Raw genomic sequence first — 21,225 nt, 5'->3', positions numbered from 1 at the left:
GACCCTGGCCAGACTGTTGATTAAAGCCCCCTTGACCGTTCTGAGGATTAGAATTTGAGCCACCGCTCGGGCCATGAAAGCCGCCGGCGCCTGAGCCGCCGCCTGGGCCATTGTAATTCTTAAAGGCTTTCATGATTGCACAATCCTTCCATAGATGAGTCGCTGGCTTCTCTCTAGAGCCATGCCTTGGACAAGGCTCATTCAACAGTTGCTCCAGCGTCGGGCCTGACCCGCCGCCTCGGGGAGGGGGTCTCCCCTTGCGTCGCTGGTTATTACCTTGTGAGCTGGCGTTGGCTACAAACTCTAGGCTGCCATCGGCCTTGCGCTTGCCTCCCCCTTGGTTACCCGGGTTATGCCGAGGACCCTTGCCATTGCCATTCTTCTTTCCCTTCCCTGCCCTTTCATCATCTGAAGGGGGATCCTTGGTACCATCAGAATCGGCGTACTTGACAAGAGCCGCCATTAGTGTACCCATATCACTGCAGTCACGCTTAAGCTGCCCGAGTTTCATCTTCAGGGGCACGAAACGACAATTCTGTTCCAACATTAAGACTGCAGAGCCGGCATCCATCTTATCTGATGAATGTATGATCTCCTTGACCCGGCGAACCCAATGCGTCGTGGATTCACCCTCCTGCTGCTTACAGTTAGTCAAATCCACAATTGACATAGACTGCCTACAGGTATCCTTGAAGTTTTGGATGAACCGGGCTTTCAGCTCAGCCCAAGACCCGATGGAATTCGGTGGTAGCCCTTTCAACCAAGTGCGGCAGTCCCATCCAACATCATGGTGAAGTACTTGGCCATTGCCGCCTCACTGACCTCCAGTAGTTCCATGGCCATCTCGTAACTCTCGATCCAGGCTGCGGGTTGTAAGTCAGTCGTGTAATTGGGCACCTTCCTAGGGCCTTTGAAGTCCTTGGGTAGACGTTCATTGCGGATAGCTGGCACTAAGCAAGGGACACCCCCAGTCCTGGTAGGGATACCCACATAGACGGACGTCGTCGGATAAGCCGGGGGAGTCTGGTAAGCCGTCAACTGAGGCACCTGCTCCGCCTCTTGCCGCGCTCTGTCTTGGTCTGCTGCGTGAAAGGCTCCATTATGAGCCGGGCCATGGCCAGGGGGCGGGTCATGGCGCCGGACGTTACTTGAGCCGGTCGCTGAGACCATGTGTCTGCTGTAACTCGGGCTCCGGCCTGGACGAGGGGTCGAGTGGATCCTGTCCCGGCTGTAGGAGTACGCCTCTTGCTGCGCCAGTGCTGTCTGAAGGAGTTCCCTGACCCGGCGGGTTTCAATAGCCGTCGAACAGTCGCCGTCGACCGGGAGAGCCGCCAACCGTGCTGCCGCAGCGACCATGTTCTCCAGCGGGTTATTATAATGACCCGATGGTATTGGCACATACTGAGGCGGGGCAGGGGGCACCTGGGGAGGCCCCATCAATTGTGGCTGAATAGGGGTCCCAGACCCGGGCACTATGACCCCTGGCGGGTTAATAGACCCTGCACCTGGCGTGTTGAAAAGGTTGCGTGGATCGTAAACCGGAGGGAGTCAAGATTGGGCCTTTTGATGCCTCCTTCTCAGGACCTCATTGGACGCGTTTTGATCCATCGTGAGCCGGAAGGACTGCGCTTGAATCAACTGGGTTTGGGCATCGAGAGCCGCCCGCTCCGCGGCCATCCTGATCCCTTCCGCTGCCAGATTCTCCTTAGCCTTCACTAGATCCAACTTTAACTGTGCCACCTCTGCATCATGCTGAGCTTGATCCGCTGGGTCAACCGCGGCGGTTAACAGGGCTGTCATCTTGTCCGTGAGATCCATCAGCACCTGAGCCGGCGAGGGCACCGGGTTTCCTGCTCCAGCAGCAGGGTTCTGAACAGGCTGTGCACTGGCCATAAAGACTCCAACCTGACTTGGCGGCTCAAACGGGTCCAGAATACTGTCACCATCGGAACAACCCATGAGCCTGCCATCTTGAAGTTGATACAACGAGTTTGACTCATCGGTGGACGACTCGCCGTCAGAGCCGGCGGCCGTCTCATCACCAGATCCAGATCGGTCAGAGAGCCCTCCATTGATGCATCCCACAAAGGAATGCCTTACGGCAGGCCGGGCCTGGGCGGGTCGTGCACGCTGAGCCGTCTCGATGAGATCGGCGCAGAGATCCGGCTCAGGGCCCGGCTCACCGATCTTGCCAATGAAAACATGAATTCCACCGAAGGGGACCCGGTACCCGTACTCAATTGAGCCGGCGTCGGGGCCCCAGTTTGCATCGTCGATGTAGAGCTTGCGCCATGGAAGAATTTTGTCAACGAGAGCATATTCGACTTGATGTTTCATTAGTGGCTCACCCCCAATCCAATGGTCAAGCAGAGAGAGCCAATCAGGAAATCTTGAAAGGCATCAAGCCCCGGCTATTGGTCCCTTTGCAGCGGACGCCGGGTTGTTGGGTGGAGGAGTTACCCTCTGTGATATGGAGCATCAATACTACTCCTAATAGGTCTACGGGTTATACGCCTTTCTTCATGGTTTACGGAGCCGAGGCGGTTCTCCCTACCGACATCCGTCATGATTCGCCTCGTGTGGCGGCTTATGTTGAGACGGACAATGAACAAGCGCGTAAGGATGCTCTTGACTTGTTGGATGAACAGCATGATATAGCAGAAGCTCGCTCGGCGATTTACCAACAAGACCTGCGCCGCTATCACAGCCGCCGGGTTAAGTCCAGAACCTTTCAGGAAGGTGACTTGGTGCTCCGGCTCTTCCAGGATCAAACAGATGCACACAAGTTATCCCCACCTTGGGAAGGTCCCTTTGTGGTCAGCAAGAACTTGCACAACGGGTCATACTACCTCATCGATGTTCGAGAGCACAAAGATTCACGTAAGTCAGAGGAGGAGACCCGCCGGCCGTGGAATATAGCTCAGCTTCGGCCTTATTACACTTGAGCCACCGGCTCTCATAATGTACATACTTCCGTGACAATGTATATATTATGATAAATAATAAAGCAGGACCTCTGTCCTTTTTCCCCTCAAAGGTAAATGTGTCATTGTTATTTCTATTATGATCTCACATGGTCACTCGGGGGCTGATCCGGCTTACGATCGTATTCGAATCTAGCCGCTAAAAATTATGATCACTAGGGGGCTTCCTGTTCAAACATAGGTCGTATTCGAACCAAAGAGAACATAGCTGTCGATACCCTTTTGATCGGCACACTGCCGAGCACATTGGGGAGTTTCTTGGTCATATTTGAACCATAGCTCAACCCCATTTGAGAACCGACGTGGATCGTATTCGAATCAGCGTCGATAAACAACTCTCAAGGTCATTTGGGGGCTTCTTGTTCAAACATAGGTCGTATTCGAACCAAAGAGAACATAGTTGTCGGTAACCTCTTGATCGGCAACGCCAAAGCCATTGGGGGCTATATGATCGTATTCGAATCTTAACTTAACCCCTTTGGGATGGTTTTCTGGTCGTATTCGAATCAGAAGCCTCTATGTTTTTTGAAGTTTTTTTCTTGTAAACAATGTTTGGATTCCATTTGAAGTTCTTCTGATCATGCCTAAAGTGTTCAAGGGTGGTTCCTATTCCACCGGCTTAACCTTGATCAATAAAGATGATCGCATATAATAGACATCGTATTACAGAGTTGGGTTCTCACCCTCATTGTTCGGGCCACATAAACCAGAAGTATAATCAAAGGGTCATAGGTATGCTGTTGTGGTTGTTTCGAAGATATAATTGAGAACCGGCTTTTTATGATTTTGACTCCGGGTTATATGTAAAATATATGACCCTCTATGCGGTAAGCCGCCAAGGGACTTGTAATTGGTTCTCTATGCAGGACAGCTAAAGGCAGCCCTTTAAACATAAGGAAGAAGAGGATCAGCATAAAACAGGGGAATATAAGATGGCGGCTTAAACAGTGTTGAGCGCCACACAGGTGCGCGATGGCACGACAAAAATAAGTGTTTTCCTACTCTATTACATGACTCTTCGAGTCCAAATAGTGAAGCATTGTTTTTTATCAAGACATAAATATGAGCCGCCTGAGGAGTCAAAGGTGTTGTTGGGCTGATGCTTCCGGTTCATCCCTTTCCACTCCTCCGGCAGTTTCCCTGTCCTGGAAAGTTGATGATTTCCAGTCAATGCCACTCAAGGCTTCAAATTCAGCTTCATCATCAATTAACCCGGCCGGATCAACTTCAGGGGCGAAAGAATGCTTACGAGGGGGAGGGATCAGACTGATTGCCTCATAGTGTGGTGTTGGAATTATCTGATTATCGGCGTCATAACCCGGTTGATATTTGCTAAGATCCGTATCATTACCGATCAGAGTGGCCACAGGACGTACGTCCTTCACGCAAGCGGCAAAATCCTTCTGGTCAAATGGGGTGCCGTCCTCCTTCAAACTGGGATACCCAAGGGCGATGTCGGCCGGGTCTAGCTCCGGTAGCCACGCCTTGGGCCGGCTTAAAGCAGCTATGGCTCCGGCTCTCGCAGAAGCTCGTCTCAATTCCTGGAAACGTTGAGGTAGCACAGCAAGCCGCCTTAGCACATCCGCCAGATGAGTGGGAACTTCATTTGACAGAGCCACGACGGCTAAGGCGCGTTGTGACCCTGTGTAGAGTTGTTCCACCAGGGTATAAATGGCCTTCAGTTTTGTCAGGATGTTCTGGTTGAGATTGGCACTCCTGGAGCCTGCATTACAAGGTCAGTTGAGCTGAGGACAATTGAGATGTTTGTTGAAAAAGATTCAAGCTAGCTAACACTTGCAGAATAACTTACCAAAGATTGCTGAGACCATCTGAGATATATGGCGTTTTAAGCCGGATAGCTCGGCGGTTTGTTTCTGCAAGAGTGGCCTTCGCTTGTTCAGCCCGGTTGAGTAAAGCGGTCTTTTCATCCACCCAGGCCTTTCTTTCTGCCTCAAACTTTTTTTTTGAATTTCTCTTGTGTGGATATACTGACTTCAAACTTGGAATTCGGCTTTTGAGTTTCAATTTCTTGAGTTTTCAGGCGATTCTTCAAGTCAGAGATCTCCGATTCAAATTGCTTAATGGCGGCCTGTATAAATTCTGGGTTACAGTTAGGATTATCATAATGCAACATTAAGTCCCAAGCACTTTGCAAGCAAAGATACTTGGCACTTGGGGGCTAATGTATGCTAAAGCGCTCTAATTACAGTGGCGGTTCATGGAAATAAAGTCCCAAGCACTTTTCTAGCAAAGATACTTGGCACTTGGGGTCTAATGCATATTGCTGTTCAAGTACTTGGTTAAAATACGGTGAAGACCGGTTCAACCATGCTGTCTAAGCCGACCCTTGGGTGCTACCGGATAAGCCGGTTTTCTTGCAGTGATTATTAAGCTGATGACAAGTCTATAACATATTTCATCATAAGTAATAGACTTGGGGGCTGGCCTAGTAAGGATAGCTAAGGAACAAGCAACAAGAGTTATACCTCAGATTTTTGGTGTATTTGTTTCACCATATCAACTTCCAGATCCCGGCTGTTGTGCACTTGGTTTACATAACCAGAGACGATTTCTCCAATACTCAGATGAGCATAATCAGTGACATCCAGCCGGGTTTTGCGATGTTCCAGAAGTTCTTCTTTGGCGGAGCACTTGGCCAGCGTAGTGGGGCTTCCCGGTTCAACAAAGTCAGTCCGGGTGATTTCGACGTCCGGGTCATCCGCCTTGGCCAGGCTAGGGTTCTCCGGATCTTCAGAACCTTCCATGGCTTGTTCGACGAGCGGATCAGTGGTGAGAGTTGGAGTGTCATGGGCTGGTTCAGGCGATGGCTCATGAGCGGAGGTATCAGGAGCAGCCGCTTTGAGCTCCGGTTCAGCAAAGACTGGTTCTTCGGCCGGCTTACTTTTCTTCGTCCTCTTGCTGGGCTTTACTTGTACACTGAAAATTAAAGGGTTAGTACAAAAAGCATGAGTAAGATAAGCACAAGATAAACAGATTATCATTACCCTGGAGCAGTTTTGAAAGCCGGCATGCTGGACTGCATTGATTCATCGGAGGAAGGTGAAGTTCCCTGATAGTTTGAGTCAGAAGAATTGAGTGGTTGACGAGTAAAACCCGCAAAGGATACAAAGAATATAAATCAGAGATAACCTTAGCCCGGCGTTTTCTTGTTGCATCGGGTAAGCCGGAGGAGAGGTCCGCATCTTTACTGGTCCGGGTCTGCCTCCGACTCTCGTGAATCTGTTGCTTCAAAAGAAATTGAGGATCTTGATAAGCTAAAGGATGTGAAAATCTTAGTTTCCGGGTTACCCTTCGGATTTTCTGTCTTGGCAAAGGCTCGGAGTCAGAGGAAATTATAGTTACCTCTTCAGTTACTGCATGACTTGCTCCTGTATCCTCCTGCTGATAATCAGTGTCAATAAGATGGTTAAAGGAGTCTAAAGAGTCAAGAGTTACCTCTGACTCGGAGGTATCATCCAGATGAAACATGTCCGAGGCGCTAGGTTTATTCCCCTTCTTACGGGCAGTGGCTTTTCTTGCGGCTTTCTTGGCCTTTCTGGCCTTCTTTGCAGCCTCATGGTCATACTTGGCCTTCCAGAATTTATCACCAGCCTGTAAAATATAGCAAGAGTTTTTGAGTAAAGATGAAATTGTCAAAATGGAAAGTAAAATGCTCAAGTTAATGGTTTACCGCTGGAGCCGGGTTAGCCTTGCAGAACGGACTTAAGCCCGCTTTCCCGCAATCTGCCAGGCTCTCGTTCAGAAGAGACTTGGTCATGTCATCAACGACATCCTCAGGTAAGTCGTCAGGACTGTGCCATAGAGGATCATTTTTCTGGCTTATGTAATCGCACATCAAGCCGGGGCGGTGGCTCAAGGGAATCACCCGCCAGGCAATCCAAACCCGGACCAAGTCAATGCTGTTTAGGCCGTTCCCCAGAAGAGCTTTGATCTTGTTGATAGTGGGGGCAAGTGTTTGACGTTCAGCCAGAGATAATTTATCTGGTAAAGGGTGAGTTGACTCCAGGCGCAGAGCGCGAAAGCCGGGCAAGGGGTTCTCATCAGCCGGAGAGGTGTCTTGACAGTAGAACCAAGTCTGGTTCCAATCTTTAGGGTGACTCGGTGGCTCGGCATAAGGGAAGAGGCAGTCTTTACGTCGTTGGATTGAGATCCCACCAAGTTCCAAATTGGGCCCGTGGGCACATTCGTTTTGACGGTTCAGATAAAATAACTCTCTAAACAGTAGTATGCTGGGTTCTTCTCCAAGGTACACCTCACAGAATACTTGGAAATTGCAGATGTTTGACACGGAATTGGGTCCGATGTCTTGAGGCCGCAGGTCAAAAAAGTGTAAGACATCTCTGAAATTTTTTGAGCCGGGTGGAGCAAAGCCCCGGCTCATGTGATCAGTAAAAATGACAACTTCCCCATCCTTGGGTTGAGGTTTTTCTTCTGACGGGTCAGGAGCGCGATAAGACAAGATCTCTTTCTTCGGCAGATGACCACTCTTCACAAAACCGTCTAAGATGCTATTAGTGACGGTGGATTTAACCCAGTTGCATGTGATGGTTGCTTTGGGAGCCTTGGGCGGCATTATGAAGGATGGAAGCCTATGACAAAATAAAAATTTCCGGTTCAAATTTAAGCCGAAGAAAATACTTCAATTCATATTCAAGATGGCGGCTTACGAAGGGGCCTAATGATATATGGCTAATTGTGTCAGATTGTTTAAGCCGCCATGGGAAACAGTAGCAATTAAATTATTTAAATCCACTATGAGTGATCAGGATCATTCATTGAGCATTGCCTCGTTAAGCCGGCGGTAGAAGCCAGAAAGTTTTTCTTAAAGTATTGAAGATTGACATGAACCGGTTCAAATCAATCTGGGGCCTAATGTTGGGGATATAACTACTGGTGTAACCCGCCCAGGAGGGGCCGGGTTACGCTATAGCAATTCATTATATGAAGCCCAATATCAAGCTTGAAGATGACGGTTCAATAAAGGGCCTAAAGCCCGTAGGCGACTTAAGGCTCGTAGTGATAAACCGCCGTAATGACGTGACTTGTGTTGTAAGGCAAGATTAACTGGTTACCGAGCCGGATACTGTTTATAAGCCGGCCGGGACTCTGTAGGCCGCGGGGCGTCAACCCGTGTATATAAGGGGATGACCCGCCAGCGATTTAAGGGAGATAACATCAAATCGGTAGCCAGGCATAGCGGATTCGCTCCCTGCTCATCGAAACCCTAGTAATTCCACCTCAACTGGAGTAGGCTTTTACCTTCACCGTAAGGGGCCGAACCAGTATAACCCTCGTGTCCTTTGTCCCGCTTTAACCCCTTTAAGCTTCCTAGTTGCCATGGCTCCACGACTAAGTCCTTTCACAAGGGCATCTGTCGTGACTATTCCACGACACAAAGGCGTCGGATTATACAAACACCTGAATAATTCGATGCTTAAATGCAAAGAAATCATGATTTCGAAAATAGAAGATCAGAAGCAGACGCTCTGATCAAAAGATAAGTAAGTTGAATAGCCCTAGGGATACAATTGACGGCAATTTGATTGGTCGAGAAACAACTCTTGGTCAAATGACGTCCAAGACGAAAGGATGAATTCTACGATCCGACTGAGGTTTGCGAGCATCCGCAACATATTGAATCAACAGACTCAAAATGATAGTGACAAAGGATGCCAATAAGATTACTATATTTATGGGATTTAACTATAATGCAAGCAAGCAAGAATATAAAGAGCAATAAGCTGCTAAGGATTTTCGGAAGATCGAATAGGATTTCGAAGATTTTTGTGAAACACTCAAACAACTGGGGGTGAAGAATCTTCGGTAATTGAGAGGAATTATTCGTAGGGGTATTCATGTGGCAAAGAACTTCAAGGCAATTGCAGAAGGGGTTCTCGAGACAACGGAGAGCATTTCGGGGCATCTTTTAGAAACAAGAGCAGCTAGGGACAAAGGTGTGAACGGCAACTGTATGTACTTATCCATAAGGAATATCGGGGGCAGGGAATTGCAAAGGCGGTGGGCACAAGGGTCTCGGGAAAACATCAAGGAGTATCTTCGGAATCTTCTGATGAAGCAGGCGATCATCTGGAATGAAGGGGCTCTCCGGTAGGAAGTGGTTACGAGAACCTAAAGTCAGAGTTAGTAAAATGTTTAACCTGAATAGAAGAGAGATCAGAGGCCCAGAGTATAGACGAGGAATAAAAGATCCTAATACCACCCAATGGCAACGTGGGCCCGTAAGCCACATAGCCATGTTAGTAAAAGTTCTTGTAGTGACTAGACTCGACTTCGGCCAAGGAGTTGGAAAGGGGGCTACCTACAGGCAGTCGGCTCTGATACCAACTTGTGACGCCCTCGATTCAATCGTACACTAATCATACACGCAAATGTGTACGATCAAGATCAAGGACTCACGGGAAGATATCACAACACAACTCTAGACACAGATTAAAATAATACAAGCTTTATATTACAAGCCAGGGGCCCCGAGGGCTCGAATACATAAGCTCGAATACTCAAGAGTCAGCGGAAGCAACAATATCTGAGTACAGACATAACTTAGACAAGTTTGCGTTAAGAACGCTGGCACAAAAACAACAATGATCGAAAAGGCAAGGCCTCCTGCCTGGGAGCCTCCTAACTACTCCTGATCGTTGGCGGTCTCCACGTAGTAGTAAGCACCCTCGGGGTAGTACTAGCCATCGGTGGTGTCGTCTGGATCCTGGGCTCCACCATCTGGTTGCATCAACCGAAAAGAAGAAGAAAGGGGGAAAAGGGGAAGCAAAGCAACCGTGAGTACTCATCCAAAGTACTCGCAAGCAAGGATCTACACTACATATGCATCGGTATCAATGAAAAGGGTTGTATCTGTGGACTGGACTGTAGAATTCCAGAAGAGAAGGGGAAAGCCTAGCCTATCGAAGACTAGCATCTTCTGGAAACCACGATCTTGCAGCAACAGGAGGGAGTAGAGTAGCATAAAGTAAAGTTGTGACGCCCCCGATTTGACCGTACACTAATCATGCACGCAAATGTGTACGATCAAGATCAGGGACTCACGGGAAGATATCACAACACAACTCTAAAACATAAATAAGTCATACAAGCATCATAATACATGCCAGGGGCCTCGAGGGCTCGAATACAAGTGCTCGATCATAGACGAGTCAGCGGAAGCAATAATATCTGAGTACAGAAATAAGTTAAACAAGTTTGCCTTAAGAAGGCTAGCACAAACTGGAATACAGATCGAAAGAGGCGCATGCCTCCTGCCTGGGATCCTCCTAACTACTCCTGGTCGTCGTCAGCGGGCTGCACGTAGTAGTAGGCACCTCTAGTGCCGTAGGTGTCGTCGTCGACGGTGGCGTCTGGCTCCTGGACTCCAGCATCTGGTTGCGAGAACCAGGTAGAAAGGAAAGGGGAAAAGAGGGAGAGAAGCAACCGTGAGTACTCATCCAAAGTACTCGCAAGCAAGGAGCTACACTACATATGCATGGGTGTATGTGTAAAGGGCCATATCAGTGGACTGAACTGCAGAATGCCAGAATAAGAGGGGGATAGCTAGTCTTGTCGAAGACTACGCTTCTGGCCATCTCCATCTTGCAGCATGTAGAAGAGAGTAGATTGAAGTCCTCCAAGTAGCATCGCATAGCATAATCCTACCCGGCGATCCCCTCCTCGTCGCCCTGTTAGAGAGCGATCACCGGGTTATATCTGGCACTTGGAAGGGTGTATTTTATTAAGTATCCGGTTCTAGTTGTCATAAGGTCAAGGTACAACTCCGGGTCGTCCTTTTAGCGAGGGACACGGCTATTCGAATAGATAAACTTCCCTGCAGAGGTGCACCACATAACCCAACACGCTCGATCCCATTTGGCCGGACACACTTTTCTGGGTCATGCCCGGCCTCGTAAGATCAACACGTCGCAGCCCCACCTAGGCACAACAGAGAGGTCAGCACGCCGGTCTAAATCCTATGCGCGCAGGGGTCTGGGCCCATCGCCCATTGCACACCTGCACGTTGCGTATGCGGCCGGAAGCAGACCTAGCCTAGTGGCGTTCCAGTCCAATCCGGCGCGGGCCGCGCGGCCGCTGACGTCACGAAGGCTTCGGCTGATACCACGACGTCGAGTGCCCATAATTGTTCCCGCGTAGCTGGTTAGTGCGTATAGACCAAATGGCCAGACTCAGATCAAATACCAAGAACTCGTTAAGCGTGTTATGTCAAAGTAACCGCGGACGCCGTCCAGGGCCTGGCCCACCTCTCGCCTAGGTGGTCTCAACCTCCCCTGTCGCTCCGCCACAAAGATCCACTTGCGGGTACTCCTACGAGCCGACCCGACTTTAGTCACCACAGGTGTCATGTATAGAGTATATAAGTATATACCCGTGATCACCGCCCAGGTGATCACGGCCCGATAGTATAGCACAGCAGACGGACAAGAATGTAGGGCCACTGATGGAAAACTAGCATCCTATACTAAGCATGTAGGATTGAAGGTAAAGGTAACAGTAGTAGAAGCAAGGACAGGCTATGCATCAGTATAGGATTAACGGAAAGCAGTAACATGCTACACTACTCTAATGCAAGCAGTATAGAGAAGAATAGGCGATATCTGGTGATCAGGGGGGGCTTGCCTGGTTGCTCTGGCAAGTAGGAGGGGTCGTCAACTCCGTAGTCGAACTGGGCAGCAGCAGCGTCAGTCTCGTAGTCTACCGGAGAGAAGAGGGGGGAAGAAATAGTAAATACAATGCAAACATAAGCATGACAATGCGTGATATGACAATGAGCGGTGCTAGGTGTGCCCTAACGCGGCAGTAGGTGGTACCGGCGAAGGGGGGGAACATCCGGGAAAGTATTCCCGATGTTTCGCATTTTCGGACAGATGAAACGGAGGGGGAAAGTTGCGAGTTCGATATGTTAGGGATGTTTGGCGGACGAACGGGCTGCGTATCCGGACTCGTCTCGTCGTTTTGAACAACTTTCATGTACAAAGTATTTTCATCTGAGCAACGGTTTATTTTATATTGATTTTAAAAGAATTTATTAATTTCTGGAATTTATTTAATTATTTAATATATACATTATCCGAAACAGTGTTGCGATGACATCAGCATGACATCATGCTGACGTCAGCAGTCATCTGACACGTGGGTCCCACATGTCATAGACTGATTAGGGTAATTAGGGTTAACTAATTAATTAACTATTAATTAAACTAATTAATTAAATTAGATTAATCGCAACAGGGTTAATTAACTAATTATTTATTTATTTTTATTTTATTTTTAGTTTTATTTTCTTTACTTATTTATTTATATATTATTATTCTTTTTAATTCTTTTTTTCGTTCTGGGCGCGGGGCCCATATGTCATAGGCCCAGCAGGGCATAACGGGCGCACGGGCGTTGCGGGCAGAGCCCCGTGAGTGTGCGGGCGTGCGGGCGCTGGCCCGGGCGTGGCCAACGGGGCGGCTAGGCGACGGCGGCAAGGCGGTGGAGGCAGGACGACGGGCAGCGCGAAGGGGAACGGGCGCAGGGCGCCGGGCGAACGGGTGCAGCCGTGCGTGCGCGTGTGGGCGGGAGAGACGGGGCGCGGCCATGGGCGTGTTCAGGGGCGCCGGGGCGCGGCCGCCGACGTGGTGAGCGCGGGGGCGGGGCTGCGGGTGAGGACGGCGTCGTGGCGTTCTGGACAGGGAGAGGAAGAGGGGGCACGTGCTCACAGGGCCGGTAGGGATAGGGCAGCGGGAGTTGAGGAGGTCAACGGGGACGACCAGGCGACGGTGGTGAAGCAGGCCGTTGGGGGAGCGCTCCGGCGACGGCGTCCAGGCGCGTGGCGCGGCTCGATCCGTCGGCTTCGGGGTCGGTGACGAGGCGAGGCGCCGGCGTCAAGGAGTGGGGCGGCGCGGTCGCCGGGGAGAGGTGGCGGGGTCGGGACGAGGCCGACGGGGGGGCGTGGGGCGTCGGGGGCGAGCGGGGCGACGGGGTCGTCGGGGCAGCGTCGCCCCGATTGGATCGGGGGAGTGGGGAGGGAGAGAGCGAGAGGGGGTGGGGGTGGATCGGGCTAGGGTTTGCTGGGGGTGGATAAGGGGAGAGTGGGGGTGGGCCGGCCGGCTGGGCCTTTGCCCAGTTGGGCTGGCCAGCTGGGCCACAGTTGGCCCAGTGGGGGGGGGCTTCTCTTTTCTTTTCTTCTGTTTTCCGTTTTGCATTTCTTTTATTTATTTCTCTTTTCTGTTTTATTTTATTTTAAATTATCTAGGCATTTTATAAAAATGTGTTTATTACACCATATTTACTTATCCAAAATATGGCACCTCCCGAACATTTTGTTTTAAATTTTGAAAAACTTTTATTTTTGACATTAATTGAATTTAAATTATGAAACGGTTTTGAATCATCGCACGGTTAACAACAGTAACCAAAGTGACGTGGCATGATTAGCGTGGGATTACTGTAGCATGATTATCCGGGCGTTACAAATCTCCTCCACTACAGGAAATCTCGTCCCGAGATTTAGGAGGTAGAAGGAAACAACGCGGGGTATTCATCACGCAGGCGATCCTCGCATTCCCAAGTGGCTTCATCTTCAGAATGGTGCGACCACTGGACTTTGAGGAACTTGATAGCCTTCTGACGGGTGCGGCGCTCAGCTTGGTCGAGAATGCGGACCGGATGCTCTTTATAGGTGAGGTCCTGCTGCAATTCGAGCACTTCATGATCCACTGCTCGGATTGGGTCCTTAAAGCAACGGCGGAGCTGTGAGACGTGGAACACATCGTGAACCTGAGAAAGGTTCGGCGGAAGCTCCAGTCGATATGCCACTTTTCCACGCCTTTCGAGAATAGTGAATGGGCCAATATAGCGAGGAGCTAGCTTGCCCTTGATCCCGAAGCGGTGAGCACCCTTCATTGGTGTAACTCGAAGATAGGCCTTTTCGCCAGGTTGATAGACCATGTCTTTATGATGACGGTCATACTGACTCTTCTGACGTGACTGAGCAGTCTTGAGATTCTCACGAATAATGCGGACTTGTTCTTCGGCATGTTGGATAATATCCGGACCGAAGAGTGGACGTTCCCCAGTTTCTAACCAGTTCAGAGGGGTTCGGCACTTTCGTCCATATAACACTTCGAAGGGGGCCATCTTCAGACTAGCTTGATAGCTATTATTATAAGAGAACTCAGCATACGGGAGAGATTCCTCCCATTTCTTGCCGAAGGAAATAACACAAGCTCGAAGCATGTGTTCGAGAACTTGGTTGACGCGTTCAACTTGCCCTTGCGACTGAGGATGAAACACAGTACTGAATGACAGATGAGTTCCCATAGCTTCTTGGAAACTTGCCCAGAATCTTAAAGTGAATAAGCTGCCAGGGTCTGAGCTGATAACCAATGGAATACCATGGAGTGAAACAATCCTGGACATATAGAGCGTTGCCAGCTGACTAGCTGTGATCGTTTCTTTGACCGCCAGGAAATGTGCAACTTTGGAAAGCCGGTCAATGACGACAAGAATAGCATCATTACCTCTCTGTGATTTGGGAAATCCAGTGACGAAGTCCATCTCAACATGGTCCCATTTCCATTCAGGAATAGAGATAGGTTGCAGAGTTCCAGCAGGCCTTTGATGTTCTGCTTTGATACGACGGCAAACGTCACACCCAGCAACATAACGAGCAATGTCTTGCTTCATATTAGACCACCAGAATCTCTGACGGATGTCTTGGTACATCTTTGTACTACCAGGATGGATACATAGAGGCGTATCATGAGCTTCTTTCATAACTTCCTGTGTCATATCTAGGTTTTTCTCTGCACATGGCACCACTAGGCGGCCCTTGAAGTACAAAGTGCCATCTTCAGCAATAGTGAAGAATGAGGGCTTTCCTTCTGCAAGGTAGCGCTTAATCTTGTGGGCTTCAGAGTCATATCCCTGCATTCTCTTGATGGAGTCCAAGAGATCTGGTTCGACGGCCAGGGTATTGAGGGAACCCTGGGGAACAACACGGAGGTTCATCTTGCGAAACTCCTTAGGAGGGGGAGCGAGTGCACCCAGAGGAACAATATGGAGGTTCAGCTTCCTGAATTCTTCAACAAGGGAGGGCTGAACTTTGTGAACCTGGAGGTGGTTGCAGTAAGACTTGCGGCTCAAGGCATCAGCCATTACATTAGCCTTGCCTGGCGTATAGGAAATACCCAAGTCAAAGTCTGCAACAAGCTCCATCCATCTCTGCTGACGGAGGTTCAGGTCTGGCTGAGTAAACAGATACTTCAGACTTTGGTGGTCAGTGAAGATCTCGCAACGATTACCAAGAAGGTAATGTCGCCACTGCTTTAGCGCATGAATGACAGCAGCAAGTTCGAGGTCGTGAACTGGGTAGTTCTCTTCGTGAGGGCGCAATTGCCGAGAGGCATAAGCAATCACTTTGCGGTCTTGCATTAGGACACAGCCTAATCCTTGATGGGAAGCGTCGCAGTAAATGATGAAGTCCTTCTTAGTATCAGGTGGAGCTACAACTGGGGCAGAAGTCAACTTGTCTTTGAGTGCCTGGAAACTTTCCTGACATTTGTCTGTCCATTAGAACTTGACGCCCTTATGCAACAGGTTAGTCAGAGGCCTGGCTATCTTGGAGAAGTTCTCGACGAATCGACGGCAATAGCTGGCGAGACCGAGAAAACTTCTAACTTGCTTAACGTTCTTGGGAGGAGTCCAATCAAGGATAGCCTGGACTCGTTCAGGGTTGACGGCAATACCATCCTTAGAGATGACATGCCCAAGATAGGTTACTTCAGGTAGCCAGAATTCACATTTAGAGAACTTGGCATATAGTTGATGCTCTCGTAGCTTTTCCAGCACAAGACGAAGATGTTCAGCATGTTCCTCTTTGTTTTTGGAAAATACCAGGATATCATCCAGATAAACCACGACGAACTTGTCGAGGTAATCCATGAATATATAGTTCATCAGACGAGAGAAGGTGGCTGGAGCATTGGTTAAACTGAAAGACATGACGGTGTACTCATATGAACCATATCGAGTCACGAAGGCAGTCTTTGGGATATCCTCTTCGCGAACACGGATCTGGTGGTAACCCAACCTCAAGTCAAGCTTAGAGAACACTGATGAACCCGCCAGTTGATCATATAGATCATTGATCCGAGGAAGAGGGTATTTATTCTGAATGGTAGCTTGGTTTATAGGACGGTAGTCTTGAACTAATCGGTTTGTCCCATCCTTCTTCTTGACAAAGAGAGAAGGTGCTCCCCAAGGAGAGCAACTTGGGCGAATGAATCCTTTGCGAAGAGATTTGTCGATTTCCTCCTTAAGCTCAAGGAGTTCATGCGGCTGCATTTTGTAGGGTCGCTTGGCTATAGGAGTGGTGCTTGGTTTCAAGTCGATGATGAATTCGACAGCTCTAGCAGGGGGATCCCTGGAAGTTCTTCAGGGAAGACGTCGAGGAATTCACGCACGATGGGAATGTTTTCAATGCCCTCGAGTGGTCCGGCGTTCAAGGCATTCAATGCATAGAGCCTGGCCTCGGCATTCTGTACCGGATGAGCTTGGTAAGCAACTATTTCATCTGAAGGGTGAAGTAGATGGATGGTCTTAGTGGCGCAAACTATAGAAGCAGTATGCGCTTTCAACCAATCCATCCCCAAAATGAGGTCGATGTTAGACGACTTCATGATAATGGGAGAGGCATAGAATTCCAGCCCTTCGATTTCGACGGGGACGTCGATGCCAACCAGGGAGGTTTGACACTGTCCCACGGGGGTTTTGACCAATACCGAGGTGTTCATCTCCTCACATTTAACGTCGTGCTTGTATGCAAAATCTTCTGACATGAATGAATGCGATGCACCTGTATCAAATAAAACAGATGCTGGTACTGAATTTACGAGGAGTGTACCCATCACAGTAGCAGGCTGGTCTTGAGCTTCGTTGAGATCAACGTGGTTGGCATGAACACGACCATAAGACTTGGCCTTGTTGCTGCGGGGCTGGTTGCTTCCATGGCCAGTTGCTGGAAGGGCCAATTGATTCTGGTTCTGGTTGCATTCTCTAGCACGGTGTCCTGGTTGACCACACCTGAAGCACAAGCCATTATTGGGAGTGGGAACAAGAGCTTGGGATGGTGGAGCTGGAAGTCTTGACTGCCTAGATGGTGGTGGAGGCAGACGAGGTGCAGCATAGGTCTGCCTTGGGGCAGATGCATTTGGACGGTACATGCTGTTCGGGATCCATATCTTACGCTTCTGTGAGGGCGGGCCCGAAGATGAGCCCGTGTCACGGTTGCGCCCGTGAGAGCTCTGGTATTCCTGCAGACCAGTTTCGACATTGATGGCCTTGTTCACCAAGGTGGCGAAATCAGCAAAGTCATGCACTAGAAGTGCGAGCTTGATGTCAGCTTGAAGGCCATCACGGAACTTCTCCTGTCTGCGTGCATCAGTTGCAATGTCCTCTTCAGCATAGCGAGACAAGTCCAGAAACTCCCGCTGATAAGCTTCAATAGTTTTGTTGCCTTGGGCGAGGTTGCGGAACTCACGCTTCTTCCGGTCCATGACTCCCTGAGGAATGAAGTGGGCACGGAAAGCTGCTTGGAAGTCTGGCCAGGTGATGATTGTTCCAGCTGGCAGAGTACGCATGTGGCTGTCCCACCATTGAGCTGCGGGTCCCTTCAAAAAGAAGGAAGCAAAGGTGACATAGCTGGCAGGGGCTACATTGGCAGACTCCATCTCATAGGTGATGTCACGGAGCCAGTCATCAGCATCCAGAGGCTGAGTTGAGCTGCGGTACACAGTTGGATTGAGGCGCATGAAATCCTGCAGAGTTACTGGGGTTGGTTGCTGGTCCATATTGGGACGAGGAAACTGAGCCATCATATTTTCCATGAATTGGCGGTTCAGTTCGAACTGTTGGATCATACCAGCCATGTACTCAGGTGGTGGTGGGGCATTGCCACCACTACCACGAGCACCTGGTCTAACCATCCTGCTAATATATAACAGGGGTAGTTCAGCATTGAGAAATTTGCAAAGACAAGAATCATTCATGATGAAACATGCATAATGAAAGGAGCACGATAGCTACTACATAGTAGTCGGCATAACTTACAAAAGGGGTCATGCATAGAGTTCAGTACACAGAGTTCAGTACATAGACTAAAACAACATAGGCGGCACACAGGCTCGCGGCGAATGCATCTAACACTAACAAGCAAGCCTACATCAGTCCCAAGAGGTACTGTGGAGGTAGGTGTAGCCTGAAAGCTGGTAGTGTCGCATCGGGAACTCCACGTCAGCAACATGGGGTCCGCGAATACTCTGGTGTAGAACCTGACGCTCAGGTGGCAGAAGAGGTCCAAGTGCGGGAGAGTGGCCTCCCACATCTGGCCAGCCGACACCCTGGGGCATCACAGTCCTGGCTGGGTAGATCGCAGAACGGGGCAGCTCCCTAGATCAGACAAAGCGGTGCAACTCGGTAAAGGTGCTGACGGGTGGTGTACAACTCGTGGCGAAGAGCTCGGTTAGCTCGATCCAGCCCATCAGCATGCAGAACCAGGTTCTGGTGGTAGAAGGGCTCTCGGGTGACAGTGGAGTAGGCAGCAGTATAGTATCCCTCCGCACCAACATCAGATGCGATACCAATGTGCCTAAAAGGGGAGGTGTCCAACTCCCGATACTCTCCACAAAGACGTGTCAGAGCAGCATAAGCAGCATCGCGGACAGCCATATCGATGGTCACTCAACACCATGAGCGGTGTGCAGCACAGTAGTGGAGTCATACTCCCGCGAGTAGAGGTGGACGATGGCACGGTACTGCTCCTGGTTAAAGTCCTGGTACTCCTCGTAGACGGTGTACTCAGGGTGCCAGCGATAACCCAGATAGGTCATCATCTCAGCTAGCACAGCAGGTGATCCCGAGGCACCAATGGTCGTCGTGTGGCGCACGACCTGCCTCGTGGGTTCCATCTGAAAGCAAAGATATTTTAAAGGAGTCAAATGACAGTGTGTGAATTGTTCAAAATACTATTCTAAGAAATAACTATGGCTTATCCAACTTTGGGGTGAATGCGGTCACGGGATCCTAGTGTTAGAGTTAGTAAATTCGTTTAACCCGAGTAGAAGAGAGTTCGGAGTCCCAGAGTAAAGGTCGAGGAGTAAAAGATCCTAGTACCACCCAATGGCGACGTGGGCCCGTAAGACACACAGCCATGTTAGTAAAAGTTTTGTAATGTCTAGACTCGACTTCGGCCAAGGAGTGTGGAAAGGGGGATTCCTACAGGCAGTCGGCTCTGATACCAACTTGTGACGCCCCCGATTTGGACGTACACTAATCATGCACGCAAATGTGTACGATCAAGATCAGGGACTCACGGGAAGATATCACAACACAACTCTAAAACATAAATAAGTCATACAAGCCAGGGGCCTCGAGGGCTCGAATACAAGTGCTCGATCGTAGACGAGTCAGCGGAAGCAATAATATCTGAGTACAGACATAAGTTAAACAAGTTTGCCTTAAGAAGGCTAGCACAAACTGGGATACAGATCGAAAGAGGCGTAGGCCTCCTGCCTGGGATCCTCCTAACTACTCCAGGTCGTCGTCAGCGGGCTGCACGTAGTAGTAGGCACCTCCAGTGCCGTAGGTGTCGTTGTCGACGGTGCCGTCTGGCTCCTGGACTCCAGCATCTGGTTGCGACAACCAGGTAGAAAGGAAAGGGGGAAAAGAGGGAGAGAAGCAACCGTGAGTACTCATCCAAAGTACTCGCAAGCAAGGAGCTACACTACATATGCATGGGTATATGTGTAAAGGGCCATATCAGTGGACTGAACTGCAGAATGCCAGAATAAGAGGGGGATAGCTAGTCCTGTCGAAGTCTACGCTTCTGGCCATCTCCATCTTGCAGCATGTAGAAGAGAGTAGATTGAAGTCCTCCAAGTAGCATCGCATAGCATAATCCTACCCGGCGATCCCCTCCTCGTCGCCCTGTTAGAGAGCAATCACCGGGTTATATCTGGCACTTGGAAGGGTGTATTTTATTAAGTATCCGGTTCTAGTTGTCATAAGATCAAGGTACAACTCCGGGTTGTCCTTTTACCGAGGGACACGGCTATTCGAATAGATAAATTTCCCTGCAGGGGTGCACCACATAACCCAACACGCTCGATCCCATTTGGCCGGACACACTTTTCTGGGTCATGCCCGGCCTCGTAAGATCAACACGTCGCAGCCCCACCTAGGCACAACAGAGAGGTCAGCACGCCGGTCTAAATCCTATGCGCGCAGGGGTCTGGGCCCATTGCACACCTGCACGTTGCGTACGCGGCCGGAAGCAGACCTAGCTTAGTGGCGTTCCAGTCCAATCCGGCGCGCGGCGCGTGGTCGCTGACGTCATGAAGGCTTCGGCAGATACCACGACGTCGAGTGCCCATAACTGTTCCCGCGTAGCTGGTTAGTGCGTATAGACCAAATGGCCAGACTCAGATCAAATACCAAGAACTCGTTAAGCGTGTTATGTTGAAGTAACCGCGGACGCCGTCCAGGGCCAGGCCCACCTCTCGCCTAGGTGGTCTCAACCTCCCCTGTCGCTCCGCCACAAAGATCCACTTGCGGGTACTCCTACGAGCCGACCCGACTTTAGTCACCACAGGTGTCATGTATAGAGTATATAAGTATATACCCGTGATCACCGCCCAAGTGATCACGGCCCGATAGTATAGCACAGCAGACGGACAAGAATGTAGGGCCACTGATGGAAAACTAGCATCCTATACTAAGCATGTAGGATTGCAGGTAAAGGTAACAACAGTATAGAGAAGAATAGGCGATATCTGGTGATCAAGGGGGGGGGGCTTGCCTGGTTGCACTGGCAAGTAGGAGGGGTCGTCAACTCCGTAGTCGAACTGGGCAGCAGCAGCGTCGGTCTCGTAGTCTACCGGAGAGAAGAGGGGGGAAGAAACAGTAAATACAATGCAAGCATAAGCATGACGATGCGTGATATGACAATGAGCGGTGCTAGGTGTGCCCTAACGCGGCAGTAGGTGGTACCGGCGAAGGGGGGGAACATCCGGGAAAGTATTCCCGATGTTTCGCATTTTCGGACAGATGAAACGGAGGGGGAAAGTTGCGAGTTCGATACGTTAGGGATGTGTGGCGGATGAACGGGCTGCGTATCCGGATTCGTCTCATCGTTCTGAACAACTTTCATGTACAA

Source organism: Aegilops tauschii, chromosome 5 (genome assembly GCF_002575655.3).
Source record: "Aegilops tauschii subsp. strangulata cultivar AL8/78 chromosome 5, Aet v6.0, whole genome shotgun sequence".
In the NCBI taxonomy this organism is placed as follows: domain Eukaryota; kingdom Viridiplantae; phylum Streptophyta; class Magnoliopsida; order Poales; family Poaceae; genus Aegilops; species Aegilops tauschii.
The sequence above is the reverse complement of the archived record's forward strand: the minus strand, read 5'-3'. Positions refer to the sequence as shown.